At 56.1% G+C, this 12,224-nt stretch overlaps 1 long non-coding RNA gene across 1 annotated transcript in view; it reads right to left on the minus strand.

Annotated features, from left to right (window-relative positions):
* LOC135307085 (uncharacterized) overlaps positions 1-11,788 on the minus strand; it is a 29,661-nt gene extending 17,873 nt beyond the window's left edge. Inside the window, exon 1 of the long non-coding RNA XR_010367818.1 lies at positions 11,416-11,788. This is a non-coding gene — a long non-coding RNA (uncharacterized LOC135307085). The remainder of the gene's footprint in view (positions 1-11,415) is intronic.
* Between the last annotated feature and the right edge of the window lie 436 nt (positions 11,789-12,224).

Consider the following 12,224-nt stretch of genomic DNA (forward strand, 5'->3'; position numbering starts at 1 on the left):
TCCTGCCCTCCTTCTGCTGAGACAGCTCCAAGATCCCAAGAGCAAACAGCCAGGCCCTCTCAGGACACACTGGAGCCTTGCTCTCCCCCTCTGTCCTTTCCCCACCATGGGTACCCCATGCAGTCACTTCCAGGTTTCAGGACATGTCTCCCATGGAGGGACCCCAGCAGGACTGCTCAGTGCCCTGCGCCTGCTCGGGATAATTCCCCTGGGCTGTGCCGCTCTAGTCCAGGCTGTGCCCGCGCTGCCAAGCAGCAGAGAGGGCAGCTCAAGCCTCAGCAGGGCTCAGGCCCAGAGGCACAGCAATTACCTCCTGTGCCTGTGCCTGGCATGGCCTCCCTTCCTGCAGCAGAGGCTGGCACGGAACCACTGCTTCCTCTGGAGAGTGCTTCCATCTGCACAGGCTCTCCTTTCATTTCTGGAGAATGGAAAAGAGACAGCTGGATCAGATGAAAACATTCCTGACTGGGAATGGGGAAGGGGACAATTTCAGGAGGCATCACTTGTGAAAGGAATGCATAAGGATCAGAAAACACCCAGGATTTTGGGACAACCCAAGGCTGCTTCCTTCCCCAAACAGCCCCAACATCTGATCTGCCTGGACACCAGGAAATTGCAGGGGATCTGAGGGTGGGCATGGCCTGTGGTGCATTTGGGGCTGTCTGCCAGCTGATGCCAAATGCCTTCCTGCAGAGGCTGGGCAGAAGCTGCAGCCAGGCCAGGCTGGGAAACAGCCCTGCAGGGCATGAAAGCAGCAGCGGGGCAGCAAGGCTGCCATGGATCCCTTCCTGCTGTGCCGGGCACGGCGTGTCCAGATGTGCAGCCAAAGCCCCCGGCTGCTGAGTCCCAGGAGCAGCATGAGGGAAATGCACCCACCTTCTCTTCTCTGCAGACGTTCCTTCAGCATTTGCCACATGATTTCTAATGGGTCCTGGAATTTCCTGCCTGCCATGTCTTTGGTCTTTCCTGTCAGAGGACCTTAAGAGAAAGTAGTTCCATTTCCCAGGAATGGACCCCACAAAAGCAGGGCTCAGCCTGAGGGGTCAGCAGGGACACACTACTCACCCCTGCCATGGGAGCTGGCCTTTTGTGCAGCATCCAAGGTAGGAGTTGGTGCGGTCGTCCCTGCAGACACGCCTGTAACACAACAGCCACAGAAGCTTCTGTCACCTGGTTCTTACCAGTCAGTCAAACATTACGCCTTGGTGGGACAGTGAGAACATACCTGCAGAATGCTCAGAAGGCTTCACAACTTCAGAGCGCCAGGCTAATGGAGAATCCTTCCCAGCATCCCAGTCTGGAAGCAAACCAAGATGAGAACTGTTTCCATTGTGTGCCAGGGCTGGCTCTGGCCCTGGGCTGGCGGCAGGGCTCCCGCTCGGGGCTGCTCCTGTGCCTTGGGCCTCTGGGCACTCAGGGCCAGCTCCGCAGCAGCTGCAGCGCCAGGGACGTTGCTGCACCAGTCCCGTTTCCCCGGGGCTCTGAACCAGCTCCAGAGGCCTGGAAGCCGAGGCGCCTCCAGCTTTGGCTGCTGCCGGGCCGGGCAAGGGCAGGCCCTGGGGGAAGAGCTGCTGCCACACAGCCCCGGCCAGGCCTGAGCCCGGCACAGCAATTACCTGCTGTGCCTGTGCCCGTGTCTGGCTTTGCCTTCCTTCCTGCAACAGGGGCTGGCACCGAAGATGGAGTGCTTCCTTCAAGAAATACCACCTTCCACTGAAGCACTATGTCCATCTCTTGACAAAGGAAAGGAGACAGCTGCATCAGATGGGGCTGTTTCCCACTTGGGTGGTGGCATCAGAGGTAATATTTGTGAAATTTATGGAGCAGGAAAATGGCCAGGTTACAGTGGCATGATGAGAGCACTTCCACCTCCAAACAGCCACCCTTTTCCTAATCTGCAGGGCTGGATATAGTGGGGGATCTCAGGGTGTGTTACAGTTTGGGCATGGCCTGTCAGCTGATGCCCAATAACTTCCGGCAGAGGCTGGGCAGAAGCTGCAGCCAGGCCAGGCTGGGAAACAGCCCTGCAGGGCGTGAAATCAGCAGTGGGGCAGCGAGGCTGCCATGGATCCCTTCCCACTGTGCCGGGCACGGCGTGTCCAGATGTGCAGCCAAGGCTGATGAGTCCCAGGGGAAGCATGAGGGAAATGCACCCACCTTCTCTTGTCTGCAGGGGTTCCTTCAGCTCTTGCCTCATCTGTTTGGATGGTTCCAGGGATATCTTATCTGTTGTATCTTGGATTTTCCCTGTTGGAGTACCTTAGAGAAAAATATTTCCATTTGCCAGGAATGGATCCCAGAAAAGCAGGGTTCAGCCTGTGGGGTCAGCAGGGACACACTACTCACCCCTGAGATGGGAGCTGGGCTTGAGTGCAGCATCCAAGGTAGCAGCTGGAGAAGCTGGAGAAGTCTTCCCTGTAGACACATCTGTAACACAACAGCCACAGAAGCTTCTGTCACCTGGTGCCTGCCCGCTTGTCTACAATTCTTCCTTGGTGGCACGCTGAGAACATACCTGCAGGAGGCTCCAAGGGCTTCAAAACTTTATTCATCCAAGCTGATGGAGAAGCCTTCCCAGCACCCTCATCTACAATGCAGCACAGATGAGAACATTTTCCAGTGTGTGCTGGGATCTCTTTCTGCCACAGGGAACTGGGCACTGCCAGGGAGTCGGCTAAGGCCATGGGAGCCAGATGTGAATAGACATGACCAAAGCTGCCCAGGGGCCTGGGGAGCTCTGGGCTGGCTCCTGGTCACTCTCCACACTCTTTCCCTGCCCTCAGCAACATCCCTGGGAGGGCTGGCTGCAGCAGTGCAGGGACCTGGGACTCTCCCCCTCACACACAGAAGAAATCCTCCCTAAAGCATGGGGGAAAACTGCAGCAGGCAGTGCCACAGCTATCCATCCTGCCCTCCCTCTGTCCCTCCTGCCCTCCTTCTGTGGGGAAACCCCCCAGATCCCAAGGGCAAACAGCCAGGCCCTCTCAGGACACACTGGAGCCTTGCTCTCCCCCTCTGTCCTTTCCCCACCGTGGGCACCCCGTGCAGTCGCTCCCAGGTTTCAGGACATGTCTCCCATGGAGGGACCCCAGCAGGACTGCTCAGTGCCCTGCGCCTGCTCGGGATAATTCCCCTGGGCTGTGCTGCTCTAGTCCAGGCTGTGCCCGCACTGCCAAACAGCAGAGAGGGCAGCTCAAGCCTCAGCAGGGCTCAGGCCCAGAGGCACAGCAATTACCTCCTCTGCCTGTGCCTGGCATGGCCTCCCTTCCTGGAGCTGAGGCTGGCATGCAACCACTGCTTCCTCCGGGAAATGCTTCTTTCTCCGCAGGCTCTCCTTTCATTTCTGGAGAATGGAAAAGAGACAGCTGCATCAGATGAAAACATTCCTGACTGGGAATGGGGAAGGGGACAATTTCAGGAGGCATCACTTGTGAAAGGAATGCACAAGGATCAGAAAACACCCAGGATTTTGGGACAACCCAAGGCTGCTTCCTTCCCCAAACAGCCCCAACATCTGATCTGCCTGGACACCAGGAAATTGCAGGGCATCTGAGGGTGGGCATGGCCTGTGGTGCATTTGGGGCTGTCTGCCAGCTGATGCCAAATGCCTTCCTGCAGTGGCTGGGCAGAAGCTGCAGCCAGGCCAGGCTGGGAAACAGCCCTGCAGGGCATGAAAGCAGCAGCGGGGCAGCAAGGCTGCCATGGATCCCTTCCTGCTGTGCCGGGCACAGCGTGTCCAGATGTGCAGCCAACGCCCCCGGCTGCTGAGTCCCAGGAGCAGCATGAGGGAAATGCACCCACCTTCTCTTCTCTGCAGACGTTCCTTCAGCATTTGCCACATGATTTCTAATGGGTCCTGGAATTTCCTGCCTGCCATGTCTTTGGTCTTTCCTGTCAGAGGACCTTAAGAGAAAGTAGTTCCATTTCCCAGGAATGGACCCCACAAAAGCAGGGCTCAGCCTGAGGGGTCAGCAGGGACACACTACTCACCCCTGTGATGGGAGCTGGCCTTTTGTGCAGCATCCAAGGTAGGAGTTGGTGAGGTCGTCCCTGCAGACACGCCTGTAACACAACAGCCACAGAAGCTTCTGTCACCTGGTTCTTACCAGTCAGTCAAACATTACGCCTTGTTGGGACTGTGAGAACATACCTGCAGAATGCTCAGAGTGCTTCACAACTTCAGAGCGCCAGGCTAATGGAGAATCCTTCCCAGCATCCCAGTCTGGAAGCAAACCAAGATGAGAACTGTTTCCATTGTGTGCCAGGGCTGGCTCTGGCCCTGGGCTGGCGGCAGGGCTCCCGCTCGGGGCTGCTCCTGTGCCTTGGGCCTCTGGGCACTCAGGGCCAGCTCCGCAGCAGCTGCAGCGCCAGGGACGTTGCTGCACCAGTCCCGTTTCCCCGGGGCTCTGAACCAGCTCCAGAGGCCTGGAAGCCGAGGCGCCTCCAGCTTTGGCTGCTGCCGGGCCGGGCAAGGGCAGGCCCTGGGAGAAGAGCTGCTGCCACACAGCCCCGGCCAGGGCTGAGCCCAGCACAGCAATTACCTGCTGTGCCTGTGCCCGTGTCTGGCTTTGCCTTCCTTCCTGCAGCAGGGGCTGGCACCGAAGATGGAGTGCTTCCTTCAAGAAATACCACCTTCCAATGAAGCACTATGTCCATCTCTTGACAAAGGAAGGGAGAAAGCTGCATCAGATGGGGCTGTTTCCCACTTGGGTGGTGGCATCAGAGGTAATATTTGTGAAATTTATGGAGCAGGAAAATGGCCAGGTTACAGTGGCATGATGAGAGCACTTCCACCTCCAAACAGCCACCCTTTTCCTAATCTGCAGGGCTGGATATAGTGGGGGATCTCAGGGTGTGTTACAGTTTGGGCATGGCCTGTCAGCTGATGCCCAATAACTTCCGGCAGAGGCTGGGCAGAAGCTGCAGCCAGGCCAGGCTGGGAAACAGCCCTGCAGGGCGTGAAAGCAGCAGCGGGGCAGCGAGGCTGCCATGGATCCCTTCCCACTGTGCCGGGCACGGCGTGTCCAGATGTGCAGCCAAAGCCCCCAGCTGCTGACTCCCAGGGGAAGCATGAGGGAAATGCACCCACCTTCTCTTGTCTGCAGGGGTTCCTTCAGCTCTTGCCTCATCTGTTTGGATGGTTCCAGGGATATCTTATCTGTTGTATCTTGGATTTTCCCTGTTGGAGTACCTTAGAGAAAAATATTTCCATTTGCCAGGAATGGATCCCAGAAAAGCAGGGTTCAGCCTGTGGGGTCAGCAGGGACACACTACTCACCCCTGAGATGGGAGCTGGGCTTGAGTGCAGCATCCTAGGTAGCAGCTGGAGAAGCTGGAGAAGTCTTCCCTGTAGACACATCTGTAACACAACAGCCACAGAAGCTTCTGTCACCTGGTGCCTGCCCGCTTGTCTACAATTCTTCCTTGGTGGCACGCTGAGAACACACCTGCAGGAGGCTCCAAGGGCTTCAAAACTTTATTCATCCAAGATGATGGAGAAGCCTTCCCAGCACCCTCATCTACAATGCAGCACAGATGAGAACATTTTCCAGTGTGTGCTGGGATCTCTTTCTGCCACAGGGAACTGGGCACTGCCAGGGAGTCGGCTAAGGCCATGGGAGCCAGATGTGAATAGACATGGCCAAAGCTGCCCAGGGGCCTGGGGAGCTCTGGGCGGGCTCCTGGTCACTCTCCACACTCTTTCCCTGCCCTCAGCAACATCCCTGGGAGGGGTGGCTGCAGCAGTGCAGGGACCTGGGACTCTCCCCCTCACACACAGAAGAAATCCTCCCTAAAGCATGGGGGAAAACTGCAGCAGGCAGTGCCACAGCTATCCATCCTGCCCTCCCTCTGTCCCTCCTGCCCTCCTTCTGTGGGGAAACCCCCCAGATCCCAAGGGCAAACAGCCAGGCCCTCTCAGGACACACTGGAGCCTTGCTCTCCCCCTCTGTCCTTTCCCCACCGTGGGCACCCCGTGCAGTCGCTCCCAGGTTTCAGGACATGTCTCCCATGGAGGGACCCCAGCAGGACTGCTCAGTGCCCTGCGCCTGCTCGGGATAATTCCCCTGGGCTGTGCTGCTCTAGTCCAGGCTGTGCCCGCACTGCCTAACAGCAGAGAGGGCAGCTCAAGCCTCAGCAGGGCTCAGGCCCAGAGGCACAGCAATTACCTCCTGTGCCTGTGCCTGGCATGGCCTCCCTTCCTGGAGCTGAGGCTGGCATGCAACCACTGCTTCCTCCGGGAAATGCTTCTTTCTCCGCAGGCTCTCCTTTCATTTCTGGAGAATGGAAAAGAGACAGCTGGATCAGATGAAAACATTCCTGACTGGGAATGGGGAAGGGGACAATTTCAGGAGGCATCACTTGTGAAAGGAATGCATACGGATCAGAAAACACCCAGGATTTTGGGACAACCCAAGGCTGCTTCCTTCCCCAAACAGCCCCAACATCTGATCTGCCTGGACACCAGGAAATTGCAGAGGATCTGAGGGTGGGCATGGCCTGTGGTGCATTTGGGGCTGTCTGCCAGCTGATGCCAAATGCCTTCCTGCAGTGGCTGGGCAGAAGCTGCAGCCAGGCCAGGCTGGGAAACAGCCCTGCAGGGCATGAAAGCAGCAGCGGGGCAGCAAGGCTGCCATGGATCCCTTCCTGCTGTGCCGGGCACAGCGTGTCCAGATGTGCAGCCAACGCCCCCGGCTGCTGAGTCCCAGGAGCAGCATGAGGGAAATGCACCCACCTTCTCTTCTCTGCAGACGTTCCTTCAGCATTTGCCACATGATTTCTAATGGGTCCTGGAATTTCCTGCCTGCCATGTCTTTGGTCTTTCCTGTCAGAGGACCTTAAGAGAAAGTAGTTCCATTTCCCAGGAATGGACCCCACAAAAGCAGGGCTCAGCCTGAGGGGTCAGCAGGGACACACTACTCACCCCTGTGATGGGAGCTGGCCTTTTGTGCAGCATCCAAGGTAGGAGTTGGTGAGGTCGTCCCTGCAGACACGCCTGTAACACAACAGCCACAGAAGCTTCTGTCACCTGGTTCTTACCAGTCAGTCAAACATTACGCCTTGTTGGGACTGTGAGAACATACCTGCAGAATGCTCAGAGTGCTTCACAACTTCAGAGCGCCAGGCTAATGGAGAATCCTTCCCAGCATCCCAGTCTGGAAGCAAACCAAGATGAGAACTGTTTCCATTGTGTGCCAGGGCTGGCTCTGGCCCTGGGCTGGCGGCAGGGCTCCCGCTCGGGGCTGCTCCTGTGCCTTGGGCCTCTGGGCACTCAGGGCCAGCTCCGCAGCAGCTGCAGCGCCAGGGACGTTGCTGCACCAGTCCCGTTTCCCCGGGGCTCTGAACCAGCTCCAGAGGCCTGGAAGCCGAGGCGCCTCCAGCTTTGGCTGCTGCCGGGCCGGGCAAGGGCAGGCCCTGGGAGAAGAGCTGCTGCCACACAGCCCCGGCCAGGGCTGAGCCCAGCACAGCAATTACCTGCTGTGCCTGTGCCCGTGTCTGGCTTTGCCTTCCTTCCTGCAGCAGGGGCTGGCACCGAAGATGGAGTGCTTCCTTCAAGAAATACCACCTTCCAATGAAGCACTATGTCCATCTCTTGACAAAGGAAGGGAGAAAGCTGCATCAGATGGGGCTGTTTCCCACTTGGGTGGTGGCATCAGAGGTAATATTTGTGAAATTTATGGAGCAGGAAAATGGCCAGGTTACAGTGGCATGATGAGAGCACTTCCACCTCCAAACAGCCACCCTTTTCCTAATCTGCAGGGCTGGATATAGTGGGGGATCTCAGGGTGTGTTACAGTTTGGGCATGGCCTGTCAGCTGATGCCCAATAACTTCCGGCAGAGGCTGGGCAGAAGCTGCAGCCAGGCCAGGCTGGGAAACAGCCCTGCAGGGCGTGAAAGCAGCAGCGGGGCAGCGAGGCTGCCATGGATCCCTTCCCACTGTGCCGGGCACGGCGTGTCCAGATGTGCAGCCAAAGCCCCCAGCTGCTGACTCCCAGGGGAAGCATGAGGGAAATGCACCCACCTTCTCTTGTCTGCAGGGGTTCCTTCAGCTCTTGCCTCATCTGTTTGGATGGTTCCAGGGATATCTTATCTGTTGTATCTTGGATTTTCCCTGTTGGAGTACCTTAGAGAAAAATATTTCCATTTGCCAGGAATGGATCCCAGAAAAGCAGGGTTCAGCCTGTGGGGTCAGCAGGGACACACTACTCACCCCTGAGATGGGAGCTGGGCTTGAGTGCAGCATCCTAGGTAGCAGCTGGAGAAGCTGGAGAAGTCTTCCCTGTAGACACATCTGTAACACAACAGCCACAGAAGCTTCTGTCACCTGGTGCCTGCCCGCTTGTCTACAATTCTTCCTTGGTGGCACGCTGAGAACACACCTGCAGGAGGCTCCAAGGGCTTCAAAACTTTATTCATCCAAGATGATGGAGAAGCCTTCCCAGCACCCTCATCTACAATGCAGCACAGATGAGAACATTTTCCAGTGTGTGCTGGGATCTCTTTCTGCCACAGGGAACTGGGCACTGCCAGGGAGTCGGCTAAGGCCATGGGAGCCAGATGTGAATAGACATGGCCAAAGCTGCCCAGGGGCCTGGGGAGCTCTGGGCGGGCTCCTGGTCACTCTCCACACTCTTTCCCTGCCCTCAGCAACATCCCTGGGAGGGGTGGCTGCAGCAGTGCAGGGACCTGGGACTCTCCCCCTCACACACAGAAGAAATCCTCCCTAAAGCATGGGGGAAAACTGCAGCAGGCAGTGCCACAGCTATCCATCCTGCCCTCCCTCTGTCCCTCCTGCCCTCCTTCTGTGGGGAAACCCCCCAGATCCCAAGGGCAAACAGCCAGGCCCTCTCAGGACACACTGGAGCCTTGCTCTCCCCCTCTGTCCTTTCCCCACCGTGGGCACCCCGTGCAGTCGCTCCCAGGTTTCAGGACATGTCTCCCATGGAGGGACCCCAGCAGGACTGCTCAGTGCCCTGCGCCTGCTCGGGATAATTCCCCTGGGCTGTGCTGCTCTAGTCCAGGCTGTGCCCGCACTGCCTAACAGCAGAGAGGGCAGCTCAAGCCTCAGCAGGGCTCAGGCCCAGAGGCACAGCAATTACCTCCTGTGCCTGTGCCTGGCATGGCCTCCCTTCCTGGAGCTGAGGCTGGCATGCAACCACTGCTTCCTCCGGGAAATGCTTCTTTCTCCGCAGGCTCTCCTTTCATTTCTGGAGAATGGAAAAGAGACAGCTGGATCAGATGAAAACATTCCTGACTGGGAATGGGGAAGGGGACAATTTCAGGAGGCATCACTTGTGAAAGGAATGCATACGGATCAGAAAACACCCAGGATTTTGGGACAACCCAAGGCTGCTTCCTTCCCCAAACAGCCCCAACATCTGATCTGCCTGGACACCAGGAAATTGCAGAGGATCTGAGGGTGGGCATGGCCTGTGGTGCATTTGGGGCTGTCTGCCAGCTGATGCCAAATGCCTTCCTGCAGAGGCTGGGCAGAAGCTGCAGCCAGGCCAGGCTGGGAAACAGCCCTGCAGGGCATGAAAGCAGCAGCGGGGCAGCAAGGCTGCCATGGATCCCTTCCTGCTGTGCCGGGCACGGCGTGTCCAGATGTGCAGCCAAAGCCCCCGGCTGCTGAGTCCCAGGAGCAGCATGAGGGAAATGCACCCACCTTCTCTTCTCTGCAGACGTTCCTTCAGCATTTGCCACATGATTTCTAATGGGTCCTGGAATTTCCTGCCTGCCATGTCTTTGGTCTTTCCTGTCAGAGGACCTTAAGAGAAAGTAGTTCCATTTCCCAGGAATGGACCCCACAAAAGCAGGGCTCAGCCTGAGGGGTCAGCAGGGACACACTACTCACCCCTGCCATGGGAGCTGGGCTTGCGTGCAGCATCCAAGGTAGGAGTTGGTGAGGTCGTCCCTGCAGACACGCCTGTAACACAACAGCCACAGAAGCTTCTGTCACCTGGTTCTTACCAGTCAGTCAAACATTACGCCTTGTTGGGACTGTGAGAACATACCTGCAGAATGCTCAGAGTGCTTCACAACTTCAGAGCGCCAGGCTAATGGAGAATCCTTCCCAGCATCCCAGTCTGGAAGCAAACCAAGATGAGAACTGTTTCCATTGTGTGCCAGGGCTGGCTCTGGCCCTGGGCTGGCGGCAGGGCTCCCGCTCGGGGCTGCTCCTGTGCCTTGGGCCTCTGGGCACTCAGGGCCAGCTCCGCAGCAGCTGCAGCGCCAGGGACGTTGCTGCACCAGTCCCGTTTCCCCGGGGCTCTGAACCAGCTCCAGAGGCCTGGAAGCCCAGGCGCCTCCAGCTTTGGCTGCTGCCGGGCCGGGCAAGGGCAGGCCCTGGGGGAAGAGCTGCTGCCACACAGCCCCGGCCAGGGCTGAGCCCGGCACAGCAATTACCTGCTGTGCCTGTGCCCGTGTCTGGCTTTGCCTTCCTTCCTGCAGCAGGGGCTGGCACCGAAGATGGAGTGCTTCCTTCAAGAAATGCCACCTTCCACTGAAGCACTATGTCCATCTCTTGACAAAGGAAGGGAGACAGCTGCATCAGATGGGGCTGTTCCCCACTTGGGTGGTGGCATCAGAGGTAATATTTGTGAAATTTATGGAGCAGGAAAATGGCCAGGTTACAGAGGCATGATGAGAGCACTTCCACCTCCAAACAGCCACCCTTTTCCTAATCTGCAGGGCTGGATATAGTGGGGGATCTCAGGGTGTGTTACAGTTTGGGCACGGCCTGTCAGCTGATGCCAAATAACTTCCGGCAGAGGCTGGGCACAAGCTGCAGCCAGGCCAGGCTGGGAAACAGCCCTGCAGGGCGTGAAAGCAGCAGCGGGGCAGCGAGGCTGCCATGGATCCCTTCCCGCTGTGCCGGGCACGGCGTGTCCAGATGGGCAGCCAAAGCCCCCGGCTCCTGTGTGCCAGGGGAAGCATGAGGCAAATGCACCCACCTTGTCCTCCCTGCAGCACTTCCTTCAGCATTTGCCACATAATTTCTAATGGATTCTGGAATTTCTTGTCTGCCATGTCTTTGATCTCTTCTGGTGGAGGACCTTAAGAGAAAGTAGTTCCATTTCCCAGGAATGGATCCCACAAAAGCAGGGCTCAGCCTGAGGGGTCAGCAGGGACACACTACTCACCTCTGCGATGGGAGCCAGGCTTCTCTGTAGGAATCAGCAAAGGAGCTGGAGAAGTCCTCCCCGCAGACACACCTGTAACAAAACAGCAACAGAAGCTTCTGCCATCTCTGCTGATCTGCACGGGCACCGCTGAGCCGCAGGAGCGGTGAGGGGATCGCGCAGGGCGAGGGCACACACGTGCATGGTTCTGTGCTGGCACCTGCAGCGATGCCCCCCTGGCCAAGATTTGGGCTCTGAGCTGGCAGCTCTCCCAGGGGAAAGGCCTTGACCCACCCTCAGCATCTCCCAGAGCCTCAGTCCTGGACGTGGCTTGGGAAGCTGCACCACCTTCACCAGCAGGTTCAGCTGCAAAGAAAGACAGGACAGAAGACCTGTAAATCCACCAACAGAAACACCAGCCAAACCTCACTAAAAAGTCACCACTACTCCTTGAAGTAAAATAGACTGATGCATGTTAATACCTAAGCTTGTAAGCTGTAAAACCCATTGTTATGAGAAGTAAAATATTTTATTTTAAACTGTATTATTCATGAGGTTGTTTTAAGTGAACTGAATATTTAAGGTGTGATATGCAAATTTATTTCAAAAAATAAAATATTTTAGTGCTTTTGTCATAACAGACAAAAGAAATAGAAGTAAAAGCTAATGAAACACTGTAAAGAATATATTAGAACAATAATATGATTTGTGAAAAATTGGGAAAAAATTAAGTATATAAGATACAAACCAGATTTAAGTTCCAAGAAACACTAAAAGTAACATTAAATCAGATAGGATATAACAAAAGCCGTTAGATATTTAATAAGGATCAAATTAAAATAAAGGAAAACAGCCAAGTATAGCTGAAAGAAAGAGAAGTGTACAGACTAATTACAACTTTAGAGCTAAAATGTCAAAGAAATAAAACTATAACAATTAGAAATAAGCAGATGCTATCCTAAATCCTGAAAAACAATTTAAAAGGCTCTTATAAATCTTATGAAGTAAATACTGAGAATGAGACGAATGACACCAGTGACTAGATCCCAAGGTGTAAGCTCTGCTACCAAGAAGATACACATCTTGGCCCTTTGGCTGCAACC

Source organism: Passer domesticus, chromosome 9 (genome assembly GCF_036417665.1).
Source record: "Passer domesticus isolate bPasDom1 chromosome 9, bPasDom1.hap1, whole genome shotgun sequence".
Classification (NCBI taxonomy): domain Eukaryota; kingdom Metazoa; phylum Chordata; class Aves; order Passeriformes; family Passeridae; genus Passer; species Passer domesticus.